The sequence below is a fragment of the Ziziphus jujuba genome, chromosome 9, assembly GCF_031755915.1.
Source record: "Ziziphus jujuba cultivar Dongzao chromosome 9, ASM3175591v1".
NCBI classification, from domain to species: Eukaryota; Viridiplantae; Streptophyta; class Magnoliopsida; order Rosales; family Rhamnaceae; genus Ziziphus; species Ziziphus jujuba.
Window position 1 is genome coordinate 6,917,209 of NC_083387.1, and position 22,767 is coordinate 6,939,975.

The 22,767-nt window shown below is 32.8% G+C and overlaps 1 long non-coding RNA gene across 1 annotated transcript; it reads left to right on the forward strand.

The window, feature by feature from the left end:
• Positions 1-13,656: 13,656 nt before the first annotated feature.
• LOC125424118 (uncharacterized) lies at positions 13,657-19,059 on the forward strand. Its single transcript, XR_009640775.1, has 2 exons — positions 13,657-14,098; positions 14,456-19,059. It is a non-coding gene; the product is annotated as an uncharacterized LOC125424118 (long non-coding RNA).
• The last annotated feature ends 3,708 nt before the right edge of the window (positions 19,060-22,767 follow it).

The window sequence follows — 22,767 nt, forward strand, 5'->3', positions numbered from 1 at the left end:
CAAAATAAAAAATAAAAAATACATTGCATGTTATTTTCTCACAAAAATAGGCTTTGAACCTCATCCTCAAAATGAACAAAGTTAAATAAGATAAAAATAAAATAAAATAAAATAAAAAGGATTGAGTACTTGATCCAATAGTTTATTATTCAATTCTTGCGTTTAATTTATGGAAAATAAAATATTGATAGGTTCTACAACACGAATTATAATAAAAGGTTAATTTAGGATGTTTACACTTTGGACTTTCAAATTTAATTGGTTGCAATATCAACCTTTAAGTCTCAATTTGTTATTTTGCCATTTAAAACAAAAAAAAAGTTCAAATTTTGTAGCATTTTTGGTGTAATTTGATTTCATTCTTCGCTTGACAATAGTGAAGAATAACTCAAAAAATATCACTAACATTAACGTATAGTAAAACACTATATTACCACCTTGAAAGTAAAATAAATTATTATCTTAGGCAGATTAGTTGTTTACTAATTTATTGGTAAAATTAATCAATTGAAAAAAGAGTTGTATATATTTACTGTGAACATGTATTATTTTTATTTTTATCAAGATACATATGTAATTTATAATTGTGTCTTGAGTCAATGATGATCATAATCTAAATAATTTAGTGCTTCAACTGTTTCTCTAAAAGAGGCATTTCAAATAATATTAACCTTAATATATATATATATATATATATATATGTATATAAGATAATAAGATTCTTAAATAACTATTTGCTACAAAATGAAAAAAAGAAAATAATGCCTAATGTACTACATGCATTGAAAAAAATAATATGGTTAGGGTTAGGGTTTATCCGCATTCATGATTCACCCTTCGGTGACATTGCAGGAATTAGAGAGAGACTGATTTTGGCGATGAAGATGCAATTTGAAACACCTAAGAATTCAATTCCGTTTGTGACGATGAAGCCGATACAGGATGAGGAGAAGGTTGCAATTCGCACACATGGAGGTCCAATGCCTTTTCTGATGAAGGCTACCTCCGATAAGACTGTAGAATTGAAGGAGATGGAAGAGCGACACAAAATATTGATAGCAAGCATTATACCACGGCTGTTCGTGGAGACCGAGATTAAGACCGAGTGACACAAAATATTGCTTAACATTTCTACAGAGCTTAATCTGCGTGGCATTCAAATTACCATATATGAGGGTTGTCATAACTTGTACATGTTTGATAATTTGTTGATTTGAACTTTGATAATTTGTTTATTTGATATGTTCTTATGTGTTTGTTGTGTTTGATGATTTGTTTATTTGAACTCTATTCTTATGTGTTTTGTTTGTTGTTCTGTTTTGTTCTTATGTGTTGTCCTCTTTATTTGTTGTTGTGTGGATTAAGCATAAACTCATTCAAATGCCAAAAAAAATTTGTACATCCATAGATAAAAATGGAGTAATATGGATTTAGATATCATTAAATTTCACTTGCTACGATAACAAACTTTTAAGTATGTGTTTGTATGCTTTCGTAATTAAGTATAAAAGGAAAAAATATAAACACTTCAATTTAATAACTGATTATAGTATAAATGTTGATTACTATTTACCATCAAAATTTTGATAAAAAACTAAATTATCTAAACCAAAAGATCATAACTAACTTATTAGATAATATATATACTAACCTTATTTGAGGTGTCAAAATATTATTTTCGCAAATATTAATTTAGTTTCTTTTAAATACATATACATGTATGTAATATAAAAAAATTTAAAAAACATGGATGCCATGGTCCCCCATGCACTAGCTTTGTCCCTGACCATGCAAACTTTTATAAACTGAAGGCCATCTTTAGAGAACGTTTTGTATCTAATGTTGGTATCACACCATCGTGTCACCACACTACCAATGTTTTAAAAGGTGAAAGTAACAGATGATGCATTTTCATTATTATGAAGCAAGGCATAAATACTAAGGCCTTGAGGCCCTAAACTTTTCAAAAATTAAATTTTAATATATATATTTAATTTGGTATGAAATTAAAAGATAAAAATATAAATAATTTTTAAACTGCAAAATAAACCAACTAAAATTTACAAAACTGTAAATCAATAGATTATAGATAAATATACAATATAACATAACTTCTAATTTATAAATAATAAATAATAAAGGTAAGATAATGTTTTTATAAATAAAAAATAAAAAAGATTAGATTCAATTACATCTGTGAGATTCAAGGCCTAAAAAATGGCATTTTTATGTCTGGGATATGTGACACATCTCCTGAAGCATATTGCTCACAGGAGTAATGCCCCAAATTTTAAAACTTGAGACATTTTTTGTGTACCTCACCTCGAGGCAAGCCCAAACGAGTCTTTTAAAACAATGCACACCACAACACCCATACAACGTGGTGCATATAAACTTTTCTCATTGGTTTAAAGGCTTCTAAGTAAACTGAATTTGAACTTTTGCTAATAAGCTACATAATCAATACATTAATTCTTTTTTTTTTTTACATTTTAGTTTGATAATCTGTTAAACTATTAACTAATTAGGTAACGACTAGCATCCTGTCATATAACGTTTGTATATTAGCCGCTCATTTTGACAATAAATCAATTTGGTGAATTTTTTAAGTTGAACCTTTTTTTTTTTTTTTTTTTTTGGTAATCTTTTTGAAACTTTTTATGCTTAATTACATGTTCCCTTTTGAGCCAATAAGCACAAAAACAGAGGCTCTTTTAACTTGCAAATAGGGAATAAAATGAACATTTACATTCAAACATCTCAGTTCCACTAAAAAAATCTTAGTTTCAATTTTGAAAATTAACAGAAGTAATTTCTCTGAAGATGTTTTCTTTGATGTTAGAGACCCTCCTTTTGACACAGATGATATAGCTTGTATGGATCATCAGGTAGAAGAGCCAAATGTTGACGCAGATAATGATATTGAAAGTGTGGGATACAAGGACACTCTTTTACTATTGAGGTTCAACAACAAAGATCTTCCATTTAAATTTAGGCCGATAATAACCTCCGACTTGAAACTTCTCACTATGATTGAGTCCAGTCTTCCTACATGGGTTATCTTCTTCCAATCCTATCTATTGTTTTGTAAACTTTATTGTCCCTGGATGCGACCTACATTTCGAACTCTGTATATTTCACTTGTAATTGTTATTATCAGATTTTATGATCTCTATAAGAATGTACCTCTCTTGAAGGCAGCTGCATCTCACCTTTGTGAACCACTTTTCAAGTGGATTGAAGCATGGGATGTGAAATCAAGACACATGTATCTAGGGACAATGTTATTTCTTCAAAATTTCAAGAAGGCGGTGAAATGGTCTTTAGGAGTAACTCGTATAGTGGAGTTGCTAGTGTTCCTTCTCACTAAACCTTTCATTTATCCCCTTAAAAGAGATGTTAGACATTTTAACACCATTATGAAGCCTTTTTTTTTAAATGGGTGAGCTATTCTTTAGTAATGTTTGGATTCTGTTGAAGTACTTTTGCAGTGTGGTTTTCTAGTTGATTGAAGCTTTAATCTCACCGTTGGAGGTTCTCTATTCATATCTATTCATTTTAGGTATACACATAAGTTGAACTCTCTTCCTTTATCATTTTGATTTCTCCGTTTTCCTACCAAAATTGCATAGTTCTAGTTTTGCTTTCTTGAAAGCTTATCAAAAAGTATTGTCTCATGTTTACCCTCAACGGATTTCATTTTATCCTATTTCTCTACAGTCAAATTGGCCTCTCCATTCTTTAGCATGTTGTGTAAATTATTCGTTTTTCATATCCGGGGTTGTTTTCTATTGGCAAATTATGGGTGTTATCTGTTCTTTGACATCTATGAAGTGCTTGCGAAGGTCATTCTTTTTGCCGTAAATAACGTAAATCAATTTGCATATTTTTCTCATGTAAAGCCTCAATCATCCGACATCTCATTTTGGCAAACTCTTTGGAAGGACCTCTTTTCAAAGGTTTGTCATATACTTTCATATATCCTGATACAGTTTTGCTAATCAATGACAGCAATTTTATGCTTGCGGTCAAATTGTATGTGGGAAATACTGTATCCGATTGGCTGAAAAACATCTTAGTGGGGAGAAAAAAGATTATTTTGTCAGTCAAAAATTTCCTTCTTAGGATTGTAGTTTAATATCAAATTAGTATAACATAGATATTTGTTTGATATGTAATTGTTCTTCTTTGTTTACTGCTTGCATATTGATTCAAAAGGAAGGAAAGAAGGAATGCCACTGAATTTTGAGATGCTAAACAATCGTTAGAATACTATTTTCGAATATTATTGTGAATGCTTGGTACAGTAGAAATTTAACTTTTTAATGAAAAATCACTTCTTTTAATTTTTAAAATTGGAACTGATGTATTTTCCTTTGAGAAATGGAGCTAAGATGTTTGTTTTGATATTCATGTTCCTTTTATTTACGACAATGATGTGATAGGATGCAAGTTAGAACCTCATGGAGTCGGAGTAGTACCTTATATGATATGATAGGATGCAAATTAGAACCTCATGATCTTATATGATACTCCAACTCACTAAAATGTAAAGAATGAAATGTATTTATATGAGTGTAATAGTTCACGCTTAAAAGAAAATGATAGTAACGACAAACATTTAATTTCAGGAACGTAGATGATATAATAATAATAACAATAATAAAAGGAATTTAGGTGATGTCTCTTCTCTTCGATGAAAAGGAAAGATTCCATAGCTTGAGCCTTTAGTTAAAACTGCAGCATGCATCCTTCACCTCTTTACTTGTGAAACTTAAGGGGACTCTTTAAATTCTGCTGCTATCTTTGTTCAAATTATCTACAACCCACTCTTTCTATGTTAAAAGTAACAACAAAAATAGAAGACGCTACTCTATGGATTAAACTCAACAAAAATAGAAGACACTACTCTATGGATTAAACTTTTATCGACAAGAAATGATAAAAAGTGAATTGTGGAAGAGGAAAACAAACAAATGAACACCCAGGGTAACGCCCGATATACATGCATGGTATGAATGCCAAATCTCCACTAGAGAATGAAATTTTAAAGTATCTTACAACAACAACATCCGTTATTTATACTATTTATTTTTCTTTCATCGTCAAATATTTTTTGCTTTGTTTATATTTCTATTTTCCTTCTATGTAAGTTCTCTTTTAAATGTTATAATAATGGTATAATAATTTATTATACATTAAATTAAAATAATATAATATTAAAATAAATAATAAGTTTGATTTTCTATAGTTAGAGAGTCAAATTCATTTTTTATATTAGAAATCAAGATAAAAAAAATTTATTAGAGTTTTCTGTTAAAAGTCAACTTTGTAAAATAAAGAGTATAAAAAATAATTCTTTCGGATACTCTAACAAATACTTTATGTGTGCTCTCTTCTATTAACAAAACCATTACTTATGTTTTTAGACATTTGACCATGAATTTGAATTTTCAATTTCCGCATTAAAAAAGAAAAATAGCGCAGATTTATTTTTTGTTTTTTGTTTTTGTTTTTTTTTTTTTTTTGAGATGTATTTTTTGTTATTTGGTACTTACAATTAGACAACTATAAGTTTTTTTTTTTTTTTTTTTTTTCGGGGTAATGAAGACAACTATAAGTTAGTCTACCTAAGTTCTTGATACAGGCATAATTGAAGACCAACTTGGTGTTGCAGCATATAGATATGTTCCTTTGTAGTCTTTTTCTTGTTTTGGACCCTTGGATCCTCCTCTTTACCAAATACATAAATAAATAAAAAAATACATGCACACCTAGTGACAAAAAAAAAAAAAAGGAAGGGAAAAAGAAAAGAAAAGAAAACACTATGTGTGAAAACAAAAAAACGGTGGAATGTAATAGGTAATAGTTGTTTTTGTTCTTAAATTTGGTTGAATGATCATATAGAATGTAGAGTAGATATTCTCACTTTTGGTATGACATAATAATAAAGAAATAAATTATCATATTTGTCAAAATTTTAAATTTTAATAATTTAGTTATATTTGTAAACATTGTTTATATTTGTAAATATGATAGTTTAGTTTTCTCATAATATTAAGAAAAAAAAAAAAACTGTTTACAGACTTTATTATTTTGGAGTTTGGAGGTAAATTGATGAAAGTTTGTTTTTGTTGATTCCACACGAAGTTAGATAAGGGAGATTTGGCCCAATGCTTTGGGCCCCTTTCCGGACCAAGGTGCAAAGCGATTGTTCGGTTTAAAGCCAGCTAAATCTCAACAGTCGGCTTTGTTCAATTTGAACAGTATCCAATCCAAACAGTTAAAATCGATTAACCAAATATTTTTTTAAGAATATTTGGAATGACCATAGTAACCCAGGTTCTGGATTAAGGTAATAAAATTTCTCTCTCCAAATTAAAAAAAATTCCAATCTTTTTATATTTATTTTTTATAAATTTTAAATAATTATAGACTCACCAAATTTACCAAAGAACTTCAGTTTATTAATAGTAAACAAAATAATTATAATCTAAAATCATAAAATTTTTGAGTAATTCTAAATTCACCAAACTTACCAAAGCACTTTTTTCTTTTTTTCAATAACAATTTACCAATGGGCTTGACAATTTATTAAGGGTAAAAAATTGATAATAGTCTAAAATAATGGAAAATAAACCTATAGAATTTGGTTAATAATTTAATAGTTCTAAAATTACTATTTCATTAAAAAAAAAGGTGTTGACTGTATAGAAATAATCCAATGTTAATAGCCACAGACAACACAAATTCAAATCTCCCACTTCAATATGAAAATACTCCCTACCCGTGAAAAGAAAAGAATTCAACAAAAAAAAAAAAAACTTGTGCGTTATACATAAAATGACATTGCAGATAATAATAATAATAATAATAATAATACATAAATTTAAAGCAAAAAATAATAATAATGAAAAAAATAGAAAAAGAAAATTAAGCAAATTTTACATTAATAAAGGTTGTGCATTGCATGCAAAAAAAAAAAAAAAAAAAGGTTGCGCATTTTTTTCCCAAAAAAAAAAAAAAAAAAAAAAAAGTTGCGTGTAACCTCACCTCTCTACCTGGCCACGCCCGTTGCCAAAATGCAATTCGTAAATCCTACCCCTTTTATTTTATTTTTTATTTTCATTCATCTGTGTTAGGGTTTGTGCTTTATTTTATTTTATTTTTTATTTTGGTAGAAGAGGGTTTTTGCACTTTCAAGATGATGCAGGAGGTGCAAACATCGGCGACGAGCGTGAAAATTAACCCGACGCCGCTTGTGGTGGTCTCGGCAGGATTTGATGAAAAAATCTGTGTTTGACACACAGGGAGAGCCGGTAACAATGGCGCCGGTGTTGGCAAAGAAGGCGGCGTTTAGTATGGAGGAGCATGAAAAGCGAGAGAGGATATTGTCGTGTCTGGTGGTGTTACCATTTTATGTGGAAGTACCCGATAGCGAAGTTCAAAAGGCCGTCTCCTTCTACAAGGAAGCCTTTGGTGCTTTGGAATTTTGTCATCCCGATCATGTCTTCATTCTTAAGCTCACTTATCGATGCTGTCATGTTTCTGCTGAACTCAATCTTTGTGGCATACAAATTAACATTTGCGAGAAGCGGGACAATCTGTAAGCACTTTTTATTTTTTATTTTTTATTTTATTTTTATTTTTTAATAATTCGTATGGTTTTGCAATTGAACATTGTTTTAATAATATGGTTTCTCGATGAATTCCTTGTAACGTTTTAAGGAATTTGAATGATTTGGTCGGTTTGTAATAGTGGGCATTAAATGAAATTTATTTTGTTGCCGTTTTGGGTTTTTGGAAAAGGAAAGAGTAAAATAAGGAAAAGAAAGAGGCTTTTTTGGGGTACGAGAAAATAGAGGGAGAAGAGAGTAGGAAAAACGATTGTTTTTTTGTTTTTATTCTTGTTTGAATAGTGAAAAGTTTTTCTAAAAGGTTTGCATTTAGAGAGTGGTAAAGTAAAGGTATACAAAAAGTTCGAGGGAAAGCTTTGGTGGTGTTGCATCCAAAAGTTTTCGATTCCGTTGTATCCTGGGAGACAACCGTCAGAAAACATCTGCACCGGTGGGACAAGGAAATTATCTTAAGGACACTGTGGTATCACACAGGCCTCGGACTATTTTTCAACCAGCAAATTAAAACTAAGGACATACAGGTTTTTATTTTATATTTTTATTTGCTGTATTTGATAATGATTATTGACAATTGTTATTCCACATATATACACATATATACATGTTATTTTTCTAACATTCTCAAGACAATTTTCCGCATGAATATATGTTTATATATGTGGATTGTTCAATCTTGTTCTTGATTAGTGACTTTCGGGTGTAAAGTTTTTGTTTAAAAAAAAAAAAAAAGGCTTCAAACCCGAGTGGGTTGTGTGATGGACATGTGGTATTTTTTGTTTTTACTTATTCAAATGTTTATAAATATTTTTGTAAAATATACATGTCCATGATTTGATCTATTTGTTGTGTTGGGTTTGTGAGAAAGTTGTTTCTTATGGGTTTGAAAATTCTTGGGCAATTCCTTATCATTGTTTAAAATTAAATTTTTTTTTTCCAAAATTGAATTACCCATGAATTTTAAGATTTTTGATGATTTTTGGGCAATTTTTGGTGCTGGATTAGTGAAAAAGAGGTGAAAAAAAAATATGAACCAGGTCAGAAAATCCGTTTACCAGTAAAATGGGTTGAATTTGACCCGGTTGGAGGTTGAAGAAGGGTTAAAAATGGGTAAATGGGCCGGATTTTGGATTAATGGGTCTGAAATTGGGTACTGTTGGATCTGGCCCAGTACAAAGGTCCAACCCAGGTTAGAATAGGCTACTATTCAACCCAAGGCCCAAGCCCAGATAAGACCCAGCCCACCTGAACAGTGGCCCAATTGGTATGGACACGCCATGTGTCGCTATGAGAGAGCACGCACGTGGCAAAATGAATAGTGACACCGTGCACAGTGGCAAGGCTACGTGGCGAACCGTGGAGATGCCACATGTCACACAGTAGCAACGCCACATGTCACACAGTAGCAACGCCACGTGTCGACCAGTCACAAATGACACGTGTCGTCCTCTAAGAGAGCCACATGTTGGATCATTGAGTTAACACGTTGCGACCTATTAAAGGTGCCACGTGTTGATCTCCCGTGGTGCCATGTGTCAGCATATAACAGTGCCACGTGTCAGCCTCTGGTGATGCCATGTGTCAGTGACAGTACGTGAACAATGCCTATGAACAGTTGTGAACAGTATTTTGTGGGTATATACAGCAATTTTGTGGGTGTATACAGAAACCCTAGAAAATCATATTGTTTGTGTTTTCCTATTGGAAATTGGTTGGAATTAGTTTTTAAGATAGAATAACAACTAATTGATTTCTGGTTTTTGTGATTTTACAGAAATGGTAAGTGGAGATGTGTCCGTTGCACAAGTGGCAAAACAGACTCCTGTGGTTCAAACTCCTCTTACTGCAAGTCATGCGGAAAAACCTGAGAAGTTCGATGGAGCGAATTTCAAAAGGTGGCAACAGAAGATGTTGTTTTACCTGACTACATTGGGCCTTGCAAGGTTCCTAACTGAGGACGCACCATCTAGTAGTGAAGAGAGTGACTAAGAAACTTTGATGGCGGTGGATGTGTGGAAGAATTCCAATTATTTATGTCGGAATTATGTCCTTAATGGCCTATCTGATTCCCTATACGGAGTGTACTGTAGCGCGAAGTCAACGAAAGAGCTGTGGGAAACTTTGGACCGGAAGTACAAGACCGAGAATGCTAGATCCAGAAAGTTTGTGGTAGGCAGATTTTTGGACTATATGATGGTGGATACCAAGCCACTAATAAGTCAGGTACATGAGTTGGAAGTGCTCATCCAAGAACTTCTTGCTGAAGGGATGATCATTAATGAAGCCTTTCAAGTGACTTGTATGATTGAGAAACTACCTCCAAGCTGGAGTGACTTCAGGAATTATCTGAAGCACAAAAGAAAGGAGATGGATATGGAGGCTCTTGTTAGCAAGCTTCGCATAGAAGATGATAATAGGAGATCTGATAGGAGATCCATGAAGGCTGCTGTGAAGGCCAATGTTGTGGAGCATAGGACTATCTCCAAGAGTCAAAAGAAGAAACCTGGAATGAGTTCCAAGTTGGGGCCTAAAGGAGTCATCTTCAAAAAGGCCAAGTTCCAAAGAAAATGCTTCAATTATGACAAGATGGGTCATAGAGCGGCAGATTGTAGATTGCTGAAAAGAAAAAGGAACAAGGAGGCACAGATGATGGAGCACATCACAAGAGAGGTTGATGATATTGACCTAAGCGTTGTTGTCTCTGAGATGAACTTAGTGGGTTCTAACCCAAAAGAGTGGTGGATAGATACAGGTGCAACCTGCCACGTATGTGCAGATAGGAGCATGTTCACCTCCTTCGAACCAAAGGCAAATGGGGAGAAGTTGTTCATGGGTAAGTCTACCACATCGGAAATCTAAGGGGAGGGCAAGATTGTCCTGAAGATGACCTCTGGGAAGGATTTGACTCTAAATAGTGTATTGTATGTACCAGACATTCGAAAGAATTTGGTGTCTGGATCGCTGCTAATCAAACATGGTTTTAGATTAGTGTTTGAGTCAGACAAGGTTATCTTGTCGAAGTATGGGATGTTTGTGGGAAAGGGTTATGAAGTCAATGGTATGTTCAAATTGAATGTAATGACTGTAAAGCCAAAGTTTATTAATAATAAAGCTAGTACTTCTTCCGTTTACTTGCTTGAGTCTTCCATTTTGTGGCATGGTAGACTAGGTCATGCTAATTTTAATTCTCTGCGGAGGTTAATTAACTTGAATCATATTCCCACGTTTGATATTGATACCAAACATAAGTGTGAAACTTGTGTAGAAGCGAAATTAAAGAGGTTATCATATCAAACAATTGAAAGAAATAATGAACCTCTGGATTTAATACATAGTGATGTATGTGATTTAAAGTTTGCATCGACTAGAGGTGGTAATAAATATTTTATCACCTTTATTGATGATAGCACAAAATATTGCTATGTGTACCTGCTTAAGAGCAAGGATGAGGCTAGAGAGAAATTTATTCTCTATAAAACGGAAGTTGAGAATCAACTCACCCGCAAAATTAAAGTGATCAGAAGTGATCGTGGTGGAGAGTATGTAACTCCATTTGGAGAGTATTGTGCTCAACATGGCATAATACATGAAGTTACTCCACCATATTCGCCACAATCGAATGGTGTGGCTGAACGAAAAAATAGAACTTTGAAAGAAATGATGAATGTAATGCTGTTAAGTTCTGAAGAAATGCATCATTTTTCGAATATAATTTTCCGTATAAAGTTGAAGAAGGACCGAGTTCGTCTAAACGAACTTATGATACTATCAGTGATGATAATCATGATAGTAATCAAGATCAGGAGACTGAAGTTGAAACTGAGGTTGAATTAAGACGAAGCAAAAGAGTAAGAACAGAAAAATCCTACAGTCCGGATTTTCTTACTTATATGCTAGAAAGTGAACCTCAAAGCTTCCAAGAAGCTGTTAGTTCTCCTGAAGGAAATTTATGGAAAGAAGCCATAAAAAGTGAGATTGATTCCATCTTGCAAAATCATACCTGGAAATTAGTAAATCTTCCTCCAGGTTGTAAACCATTAGGTTACAAATGGATATTTAAAAGGAAGATGAAAGCAGATGGAACAATAGATAAATACAAGGCAAGGCTTGTAATTAAAGGATACAAGCAACAAGAAGGCCTTGACAATTTTGATACTTATTCTCCAGTGACGAAAATAAATTCCATAATGATGGTACTGGAGATTGCTGCATTGCAAAATCTTGAAGTACATCAAATAGATGTGAAAATAGCCTTTCTTAACGGAGATCTCGATGAAGAGATCTACATGGAGCAACCTGAGGGTTTCTCGACACCAGGACAAGAAAAAAAAGTCTGTAGATTGGTAAAGTTCTTGTATGGACTTAAACAAGCCCCAAAGCAATGGCATCAAAAATTTGATAGTGCCATGCTTAGTGATGGATTTAAGATAAATGAGTGTGACAAGTGCGTCTATGTAAAAGATATAGAGAATGGATATGTCATTCTTTGTCTGTATGTAGATGACATACTCATAGTAGGTAGTGACGACAATATGATCCAAACTACAAAAGCGATGTTGAAATCTAAATTTGATATGAAAGATATGGAGCTTGTAAATGTGATTTTAGGGATGAAACTCACCAGGACTTCTAATGGTATCATTCTTAGTCAAACGCATTATGTAGATAAAATACTAGCTAATTTTAGTAAAGATGACATTAATATAGCCAGAACACCCATTGATGTGAGTTTACACTTATCTGAGAATAAAGGAGAGAGTGTAGCTCAAATGGAATATGCAAGGGTGATTGGAAGTATGATGTATTTAATGAATTGTACAAGACCAGACTTAGCCTATGCTATAAGTAGACTAAGTAGATACACGAGTAATCCAAATGATGAACATTGGAAAGGAATCGTTAGAGTATTAAGATACTTACGATATACTCGTGAATACAGACTGCACTATACGAGATATCCTGCTGTATTAGAAGGATACAGTGATGTTAACTGGATATCAGATATAAAGGATTCAAAATCCACTAGTGGCTATGTATTTACATTAGCGGGTGCAGCTGTAACGTGGAAGTCCTCAAAACAAACAATAATAGCTCGATCCACGATGGAATCAGAGTTCATTGCATTAGATAAATGTGGAGAAGAGGCAGAATGACTATGCCAATTCTTAGAGGACATTCTAAGGTGGCCTAAACCTGTGCCAGCTATAAGTATACATTGTGATAGTCAATCTGCGATTGGCAGGGCACAGAATATTATGTATAATGGAAAATCTAGACATATTTGTCGTAGACACAATTCTATTAGACAGTTAATCTCAACTGGAGTTATCTCAATAGACTATGTAAAGTCAAAGAATAACATTGTGGATCTGCTAACTAAAGGGTTAAATAGAGAACTAGTTGAGAAGTCATCGAGGGGAATGGGATTGAAGTCCATGAGTAAAGTCGATACGATGGAAACCCAACCTAGTTGACTGGAGATCCCAAGATCTAGGTTCAATGGGACAACGCAATTGTAAAGACTGGTATGAATCACTGTGGGGGTTAATCCTCTGCCCATTCCTATGATGAAACAGTGATAGATAGAGGTTAAGCATGAAGTATGCTTTTAATGATTCCTAAAAATGTGTGTTTAGTAATCTATGCATAGTTATGCTGATTACATTGGAAATAGAAATCACCTATGTGAGAGAGAAGAGTGGCCGCTTCAAAGGCGAATTGATAAAGGCACAATTCTTTAGAAACTCTCACAGAACCAGGCAGGTGTTCAAGGCCAAAATGAACACAACAGTGAGAACTGAAGTGTACCAGAGAGGAATTTGTGTGAACTATGTTGTCATTTACACAAACGACGAAATGGTTCAAAGATATCGCATCTACCATTAGTCAGTAAAGAAGATATAGTTTCACAAAGGAAGGTTCAAAGAGTAACATCTACCTATCCTATGCAGGTTCCAACTGCAGAGCTTTACCACCAGAGTCTTGCATAATCCTTAGAAGTCAAATCATTTATGTGGGGGATTGTAACGTTTTAAGGAATTTGAATGATTTGGACGATTTGTAATAGTGGGCATTAAATGAAATTTATTTTGTTGCCATTTTGGGTTTTTGGAAAAGGAAAGAGTAAAAGAAGGAAAAGAAAGAGGCTTTTTTGGGGTACAAGAAAATAGAGGGAGAAGAGAGTAAGAAAAATGATTGTTTTTTTTTTTTTATTCTTGTTTGAACAGTGAAAAGTTTTCCTAAAAGGTTTGCATTTACAGAGTGGTAAAGCAGAGGTATACAAAAAGTTCGAGGGAAAGCTTTGGTGGTGCTACATCCAAAAGTTTTCGATTCCGTTGTATCCTGGGAGACAACCGTCAGAAAACATCTGCACCGATGATACGGAAATTGTCTTAAGGACACTGTGGTATCACACAGGCTTCGGATTATTTTTCAACCAGCAGATTAAAACTAAGGACATACAGGTTTTTATTTTATATTTTTATTTCTTGTATTTGATAATGATTATTGACAATTGTTATTCCACATATATACACATATATCCATGTTATTTATCTAACATTCCTATGCTTTGTTAAAAATCCTAAATGCATGAGACTTGACTCTTTAAACTGCATGATTTCTCTTGGCATAAATTATTAACCTTCAATAAAACCCAAATGAGAATGAATATTGATGTGAACAAAAAATTGTGCAAGCTTTACCATAGATTGGCAAATTTATTCCTATATGAAAGCTATATAGAATTGGTATATTTTGGAATTCATATTTATATACTGAGACTTTGTTGCTTCTGTTTAATTTTAAATGTGTCTGGCCAGGGTGAAGATTGATGATAATTAAATTCAAGGTGGCCACAATTTGAGAACTAAGGACGTAGATGAAGCAATAGCTAGGGCAGTGAGAGAAGCAGTCTCTGTGGGCCAGATTGTTGACATCTGCGATATGTGTGAGGGCGAGATCATGGATCCCTATGGTTTCCTCTGGGCTATTTACTCCCCAGCAAAAAATCCAACACAGAAAGCGATCCTTGCAGGATTTGTCGATAGGAAGTTGGATCCAACACGCCGTACATTTCCATAGACGAAGATAAGTAGTTCTTCAAGAATGTTGCAATTAATGCTGCACATTTCTAAAGAGAATTCTAGAACTACTTTGGTGGCATGTAAGAGTTTAAGTTTGACTTGACTTCCTCATATGTGTACGTATTCAAGTTGAACTTGGCTTCCTAGGATATTCATGTATGTAAGAGTTTAAGTTTGACTTGACTTTCTCATGTGTGTAAGTGTTTAACTTAAACTTTGCTTCCTAGAATCTAGAACATTCATGGATGGTTTAGTTGGCCAAGGAACCCACCTTGTACTTGTATAATAGGAAGCTATTGCTTCCACAACAAAAATAACAATTACATTAAAAAAAGAAAAAGAAAAAGGTAGCTCTATCGTATTTTCCTTTCTCCTTTCCTTTCTCCACTGAGAGTATCTCAGAATATCTTTCAATAAATTACATAAGTGGTATCAGAGCCTAATTTGTTCATTAACTAGGTGTAGTTATTTTCATTCACCATGGTCGAGAACAACTTCCGTACAATTTCAGTTCTAGTCTTTAGTGGTGAAAACTACAATTTTTGGTCTATAAAGATGACCAATTATTTTAGATCCCAAAAATTATGGGATATTGTTAGTGAGGGCTACACTATTCCTACTAACATTACCATACTTAATGACAATCAAAAGAAAAAGCTTGATGAGAATCAACAAAAGGATTCCCAAGCTTTGTTCGTTCTGCAACAAGCCGTGGCGGATGAAATCTTTCCAAGGATTATGGGAGCTACAACAGCAAAGGAGGCATGAGATGCACTACAGGAGGAGTTTCAAGGCAAAGTTCAAGTACGTGCCATAAAACTACAGACTCTAAGAAAAGATTTTGAAAATTTAAAAATGAAAGATTTTGAGACTGCTAAAGATTACTACTCAAGAATAAAAGTAGTTAATCAAATGAGGGCCTATGGAGAGAATATTTTTGAAAAGAAAGTAGGAGAAAAAATTTTAATTAGTTGTACAGAAAAATATAATGCAATTATTACTGCTATTGAAGAATCTAAGATATTGAAAACTTAACAGCAACATAATTAATGGGCTCTCTAGAAGTATATGAGAAAAGATTGAGTAGGCGGAATGAAAATTCTATGGAAAATGCTTTTCAGTCTAAAATAAAAATGCGGTCTCAAAATACTAAAGATGGATGGAAAAAACCACAAGAAAATTCTTGAAATAACCAAAACAAAAATAGCAAATATCCTCCTTGTGATATTTGCAAAAGAAAAAGTCATTTGGAAAAAGAAAGGAAAACCACAGTGCAAAGTTTGTAGAAAATTTGGGCACGTAGGAAAAGATTGTCGCTTTAAAAACATACATCAAGTTAATTTTATTGAAGGACATAGAAAATCATATATTCTATATCTCACAAGGTGAAGATAAAAAAGGCACTTGATATTTAGATAGTGGTTGCAGTAACCACATGACAAAAGATGAAAGTATTTTCTGTAGTCTAAATAAAATACGAACAAAAGTTAAAATTGGAAATAAGGAATTTATAGAGGCTACGGGAAAAGGATCCATTGCTGTAGAAACCAAAAAAGGTAAACGATGCATTAATGATGTATTTTAGTCCTTTCAACAAATCAAAATCTACTTAGTGTTGGTCAAATGATAGAGAAAGGATACTCTTTGAACCTTGAAGGTGATTCATGTACAATATATGACAAGACAGAAAAGGGTATATTTCTTGGCTATAGCTTGCAATCAAAAGGCTATCGAATTTATAGCCTGGAATCAAACAAGTTAATCATCAGTCGAGACGTTCAGTTTGATGAAGATGCATCCTACAACTGGAAAACTAAAGAAGTTGAAAGGAAGAAAATTTGTGTACCAGCAATAGAATAACAAAGAGAGGAGGAGCCAGATGAAACTCAAGGACCTCAAGAGACAAATCAAGAATCTCCAACTCATCAAATGCAGCAATAAATCGAGCCAAAGGATTCATCACCAGCATTAACTCCTCGAAGAACTCGACTATCAATAGAGATTTATGAATCATGCAACTTGGCCATAGTGGAGCCTGGGAGTTTTAAAGAAGCTTCAAAACATGAAGTCTGGGTCAAAGCAATGGAAGAAGAGATAAGAATGATCGAAAAGAATAAAACATGGGAGTTGGTGGATCTTCCTTTGAACAAAGATGTCATTGGAGTAAAGTAGGTATATAAGACAAAACTTAACTCTGATGGATCGATACAAAAACATAAGGCTCAACTAGTGGCAAAAGGATATAAGTAGCAATTCAAAATTGGCTACAATGAAACATTTGCTCCTATTGCTCGTCTCGACACTAAAAGGGCACTCTTAGCATTAGCTGCTCAAAAGAGGTGGAAAATATATCAATTAGATGTGAAGTCTACATTCCTTAATGGCTATTTGGAAGAAGAGATTTACATTGAATAGCCACAGGGGTTTGTGGTACAAGGACAAGAAAATAAAGTGCTAAGATTAAAAAAGGCCTTATACAGACTAAAACAAGCCCTACGAGCCTAGTACAATCGAATTGACACCTATTTCATTAAGCAAGGATTCAGGAAGAGCTATAGTGAGCCTACACTATACATCAAGACCCAAGGTACGGACAACACTCTTATTGTTTCTTTATATGTTGATGATCTTATATATACAGGAAACAATGAGAAAATGATTGAGGAATTTAAAAAAGAGATGTTGAAGACATCTGAAATGACGGATTTTTGCTTGATGCATTACTTTCTCAGAATTAGAGGTACCAATGTGATGAAGGAATGTTTATTTCTCAAAAGAAATATACTAAAGATATTATTAAAAAATTCAAGATGAGTGGTTGCAAAACTGTAGCAATACCACTTGATAATTGTCAGACAATGAAGAAAGACGATGGATCACCACCAGCCAATAACTCGACATTTCGAATTCTCATCGGAAGTCTTCTATATCTAACAACTATAGACCGGACATCATGTATGCAACAAGTTTGCTATCAAGGTTCATGGAGAATTCAACTCAAGTGCATTATGGAGCTGTAAAAAGAATACTCAGATATCTACAAGGAACTAAAGATTATGGTATATGGTATAGATCCATTTCTAATTCACAACTGCTTGGATTCAGAGACAGTGACTGGTCAGGATCAGTAGATGACATGTGAAGTACTTCTGGCTATGCATTCTCTCTTGACTCAGGCATTTTCTCTTGGGAATTAAAGAGGCAAGCAACAGTTGCACAATCATCTACAAAGGCAGAATATATTACAGCTGCATATGCCACAAGTCAGTCATTATGGCTCAAGTACATATTTGAAGATTTTGGAGAACCACAAAATGAACCAACAACAATATACTGCGATAGCAAGTTAGCAATAGCAATGGTGAAGAACCCAATGTTCCATAACATGACCAAACACATTAAAAGAAAATATCACTTCGTCCGTGAAGCTGAGGCAAACAAAGAAATTGCAATCAAATACTGCAAGACTGAAGAGTAATTAGCGGACATCTTCATCAAGGCACTACTTCAAAACAAATTCGAATTACTAAGAAGCAAGATTTGAGTAATAGAAATGTGCATCAAGGAGGAGTGTTGCAATTAATGCTGCACATTTCTAAAGAGAATTCTAGAACTACTTAGGTGGCATGTAAAAGTTTAAGTTTAACTTGACTTCGTCATATATGTAAGTGTTCAAGTTGAATTTGGCTTCCTAGGATATTCATGTGTGTAAGAGTTTAAGTTTGACTTGACTTCCTCATGTGTGTAAATGTTTAAGTTAAATTTTGTTTCCTAGAACCTAGAACATTCATGAATGATTTAGTTGGCCAAGAAACCCACTTTGTACTTGTATAAATAGGAAGTTATTGCTTCCATAACAAAAATAACAATTACATTAAAAAAAAAAAGGTAGCTCTATATTATTTTCCTTTCTCCTTTCCTTTCTCCACCGAGAGTATCCTAGAATATCTTTCAACAAATTCCATCAAGGAAGAATCGCAGCAATTCGCCAATCCTAACGAAAGTAGTTTGTCCAGAATCACCTAAATGATCTTAACAAACTCCCCTATCGTTTTGTTCAAAGGAATAGGAATGATTTTTTCAGTAGAAGTTCTGATTTTCCATTGTTTCTTGAATATAAGGAAGGAATGAGGACTTCAATATGTTTCAGTGTTATATCTGAATTAGCATTCTAATAGGTAGGTACACAGGTTCATTGTTGAAAGTATATATATAATGCCATAGAAATATGAATTTTGGGCCTTATCTATCAAGGTGTATGTAAAATCTTTTTCCATCTTTTCAGAGGGATAATGGTTCTTGCTATTGGTGAAAATATAAATTTCTGTTATTAGTTGAGATTCAAAGAAGTGATTGTAGAAAGTGTTAAATGCTTCATAATTGAAGATATGATGGGCCTTCGGGTCTCTTCAAAGCATTTTACATATTCTTTTTGAATTCATCGCATCCTGCGCAATCGAAGCATTTTACATATTCTTTTTGAATTCATCAAAGGCTTAGGTATGAAAACCCTGACAATATTTTACGTTCATATTGGCTGGCTTATTAAAACATCGTGAATTTGCATCCCTTGGCGTATTATCAAATTTGAATATCATAAAAATTAACATTGTGCTAGACTTGTAATCATTAATTGCTCTCTGTTTTATGAGTTTACAAAACTTTCATTGTAATTGTTGGCTATGCGCATCTACAACCAACTTGGAGGCAGCTTTGGCGAACTTTTTACCTTAGGTCAGTCTCTAGGAAGTGTAATTGTCTCTAAGTGCCAACTTTGAGATAATTGCACTTATTCTGTGAAAATAATGAATGGCATGCAGATAAAAGAAACACCAATGTTTCACTACGTAATTCATACCTCTCTGTGCTGTGATAGACGTCTATTCATGACACTATAGCCTTTTAAAAACTCTTTACCAAAAAATGTATACATGTATGTTTAATGTTCTTTTAAACCTTATGATAGTTCAAGACAGGTAATGGCTCGTTAATATTAAAAAGGCTTAAGAATCATTTAGAAAATAAATGCCAACAGTAAATCCTTTGTATGTGCTTTTTATGCGACTTGCCATGGAAAATTAACCAACCTGATTTTGTATTGTCTCTGATTAATTGTAAAATGGTTTTACAATGAGGGTACACTGCCCTTTTAATTGTATACTTTGCAAGATGGGTTTGTTGTGTGTATTGTCTCTCATTAATTGTAAAATGATTTTACAATCCTTCAGAACATGGAGCGGGCCTTTTATAGGTCTTGCGAGATGGGTTTGTTGTGCAGGGTTAAGTTGACTTTGGGCCACAGTAGAATTTCGTTATGATATTCCGTCTACTATTGTATATTCTAAGTTGACATTTGGGTTGCTATAGAACTTTCGGAGTTGATTTGCGGGCCACCGTAGAGCTTTCCAAGTTGACGTATGGGCCACTATAGAGCTTTCCACATTGATTTCTTTTTATATTGTTCATCTTGCCACTGCATGCTTTGTCCTTCCTTATTGCTGGCTGATGTGGAGAAGTAGGTACTATTCCTCATAGACAATTGGGTCTTGTTCTAGTTCTGTTCTTCTCCACGTGGTCTTCGGGTGGTTCAGTTATCAGCTTCTTTAATCAAATTATCAATATAGACCAGTGAAGAAAATATCGATATCGATGAAAATGTCGAACGTATAAATTTATGAAAATATCGATGAAAATATCGATATCGATGGAAATATCGATAAGGTTATGAAAACTGTAAATTTTTAATTTAGAATACAAATTTTGACATATGAGATAATTAATATAGTAAAATAATATAAAAATACAATAATTGTAATACAGATAAAATAGTTCATAAATATTATAAATTATTATAAGTGAATAAATTATAATGTTACTTAGTATCAAAATAGAGAATAATTTAACATATAATACTAAAATACAAAAAATTCTCAAATATAATATTCTCAATATTTGATGATACTTACTATTACTTTTTTTATTCTAATTTCATTTCAAACTTTTTTTTCTTTCAATGTACTACTCGATTAACAGTTTGAAAATCCATAAACATTGAATTGAAAGAAATCAAAATAATAAACAATTTCGACACTTCTATCCACTTTCTGCACTTTCATTAACAGACTTGTCTTTAGAGTAAGGCCACCAAAACCATTGCCTTAGGACCCCAAATTATTATGGCCTCTAATTTTATAATATATATATATATATATGTAAAACCAAAGCTCTCAATTAAAAGGTTTACAAATGATTATTACAAGTATTTTAAAATAAAGAAATGAAAGTAATAATATTTATGCAAGTTTTTTAATATTAATTTATTTTTTGATTTTTTTTAATAAGATTAGTATTTATATGAATTGATGAAATAGATTTATAGATGATAAATTGATGGATTAATTTCAACAAATCTTGAAAAAAAAATTGCAATAAATACATTAATGGTTTGACCAACCTAATTTGTTGGCAAATAAGTGTTAATTACTTTAATGCATTTTTCAGTTTTTCCTTTAATAATTAAGAATATATATTTTCATTAAAAAAAAAAACAAATTGGTATCTCTTTTTTTTTTTTTTTATGTAACATAACAAATACTTCTAAAAATTAAAAAATAAAAGCCTTCATTATATTAAAAAAAAATATTATATTCATAATAAATTGAGAATTTAATATATTGCATCATAGTTTTTTTTTTTAATTTCTTGGAATTATAATTTTATTTTATATATTTTATAATATATTTAATGTATAATTATTTTTTTAATAAATATTTTAATGTTAAACACTAAACAACATTGAGTATATATAATAATTTAAGGAAAAAAAAAAAAAACAAATTCCTATGAGGCCCTATCTTCCTTTTCGGCGGCCAAGGCCCAAATGTAAGCTTGAGCCGGCCCTATTCATTAAACAATTAAATTATTAAATAAAAAAATTAATATATTTTTTAAAATATTAAAAAATCAATAAAAAAAATTTCCTCCAGATTCCTCCTTTTCTTCTTTCCCCTGCCCAATCTTTTTCAGTCTTTCCTTTCCTACTATCCGGTCGGCCGATTTCTGAAGCCTGGTCTTCCTCTTCTCTCTTTCCCTTTCCCTTCCCTGCTCTCTTTTTCTTCTCTCTGGGCTTTGGAAGATCGTAGGAAGAAGCAGATCGCAGGTCTTCTTCTTCTTCTTCTTATTCTTCTTCTTCTGCTTCCTGAGACAGAGGCCAGTCGATATTTCCATCCAAGATCTCCACCGACAACTGGCTTTTCCTCTGTGTTTCCACCATTGTCCATCAAAAATCCGACACTCCCATTGATTTTCGACGACTCCACCGACATTTGTCGACTCCGGCAATATTTCTCCGACATCTCTGACAGAAACTTCTTCCACCCCCCTATCGGTGTCACCGGTGTCTGACACACGACATTGTCGCCGATATTTCCACTGTGTCGCCAATTTTTGCTTCACTGGTATAGACCATTTAATTATCTTTTCTTTACCTACAAATATAATGCCTTTTGAATGATGATATATGAGATTAGACAAATAATAATAATAATAATAAATAGAGGACTTGATATTTTGTCTAACTAGTGGTTGTTGAGCCCAGCTTAAGTATGATATTTCTTCGATTTTAATGACGAAATGTCAAAATCCATGGATGTTTCTCTTCATCATAGGTTGTTAGCTATAGGCCTATAGCAGCAGAGCAAGGTCTTCTTGTCATATTTCTATTTATATATATATATATATATATATGTTTTGGTGAATACGCTTATCTTGTAAATGGATTGATCATTTTCTAGCCACATACTGTACATTATTTTGTTTGGTTAATTTAGGTCATTAGATAAGGTAAAATGTTATTAATCAACTGACATGAATGGGCTTTTAACCTCATGCTCACAATGAATGAACTAAAATAAGAGAAAAAAGAATTACCACTTGATGTAGTTGCTTACATATTCATATGTATTTATATGATGCTCCTCCAAATAGAGAATCAACCAATTACTTGATTTAGAGAAAAAAAAAATTATTAAAAAAAAATTAAATAGAGC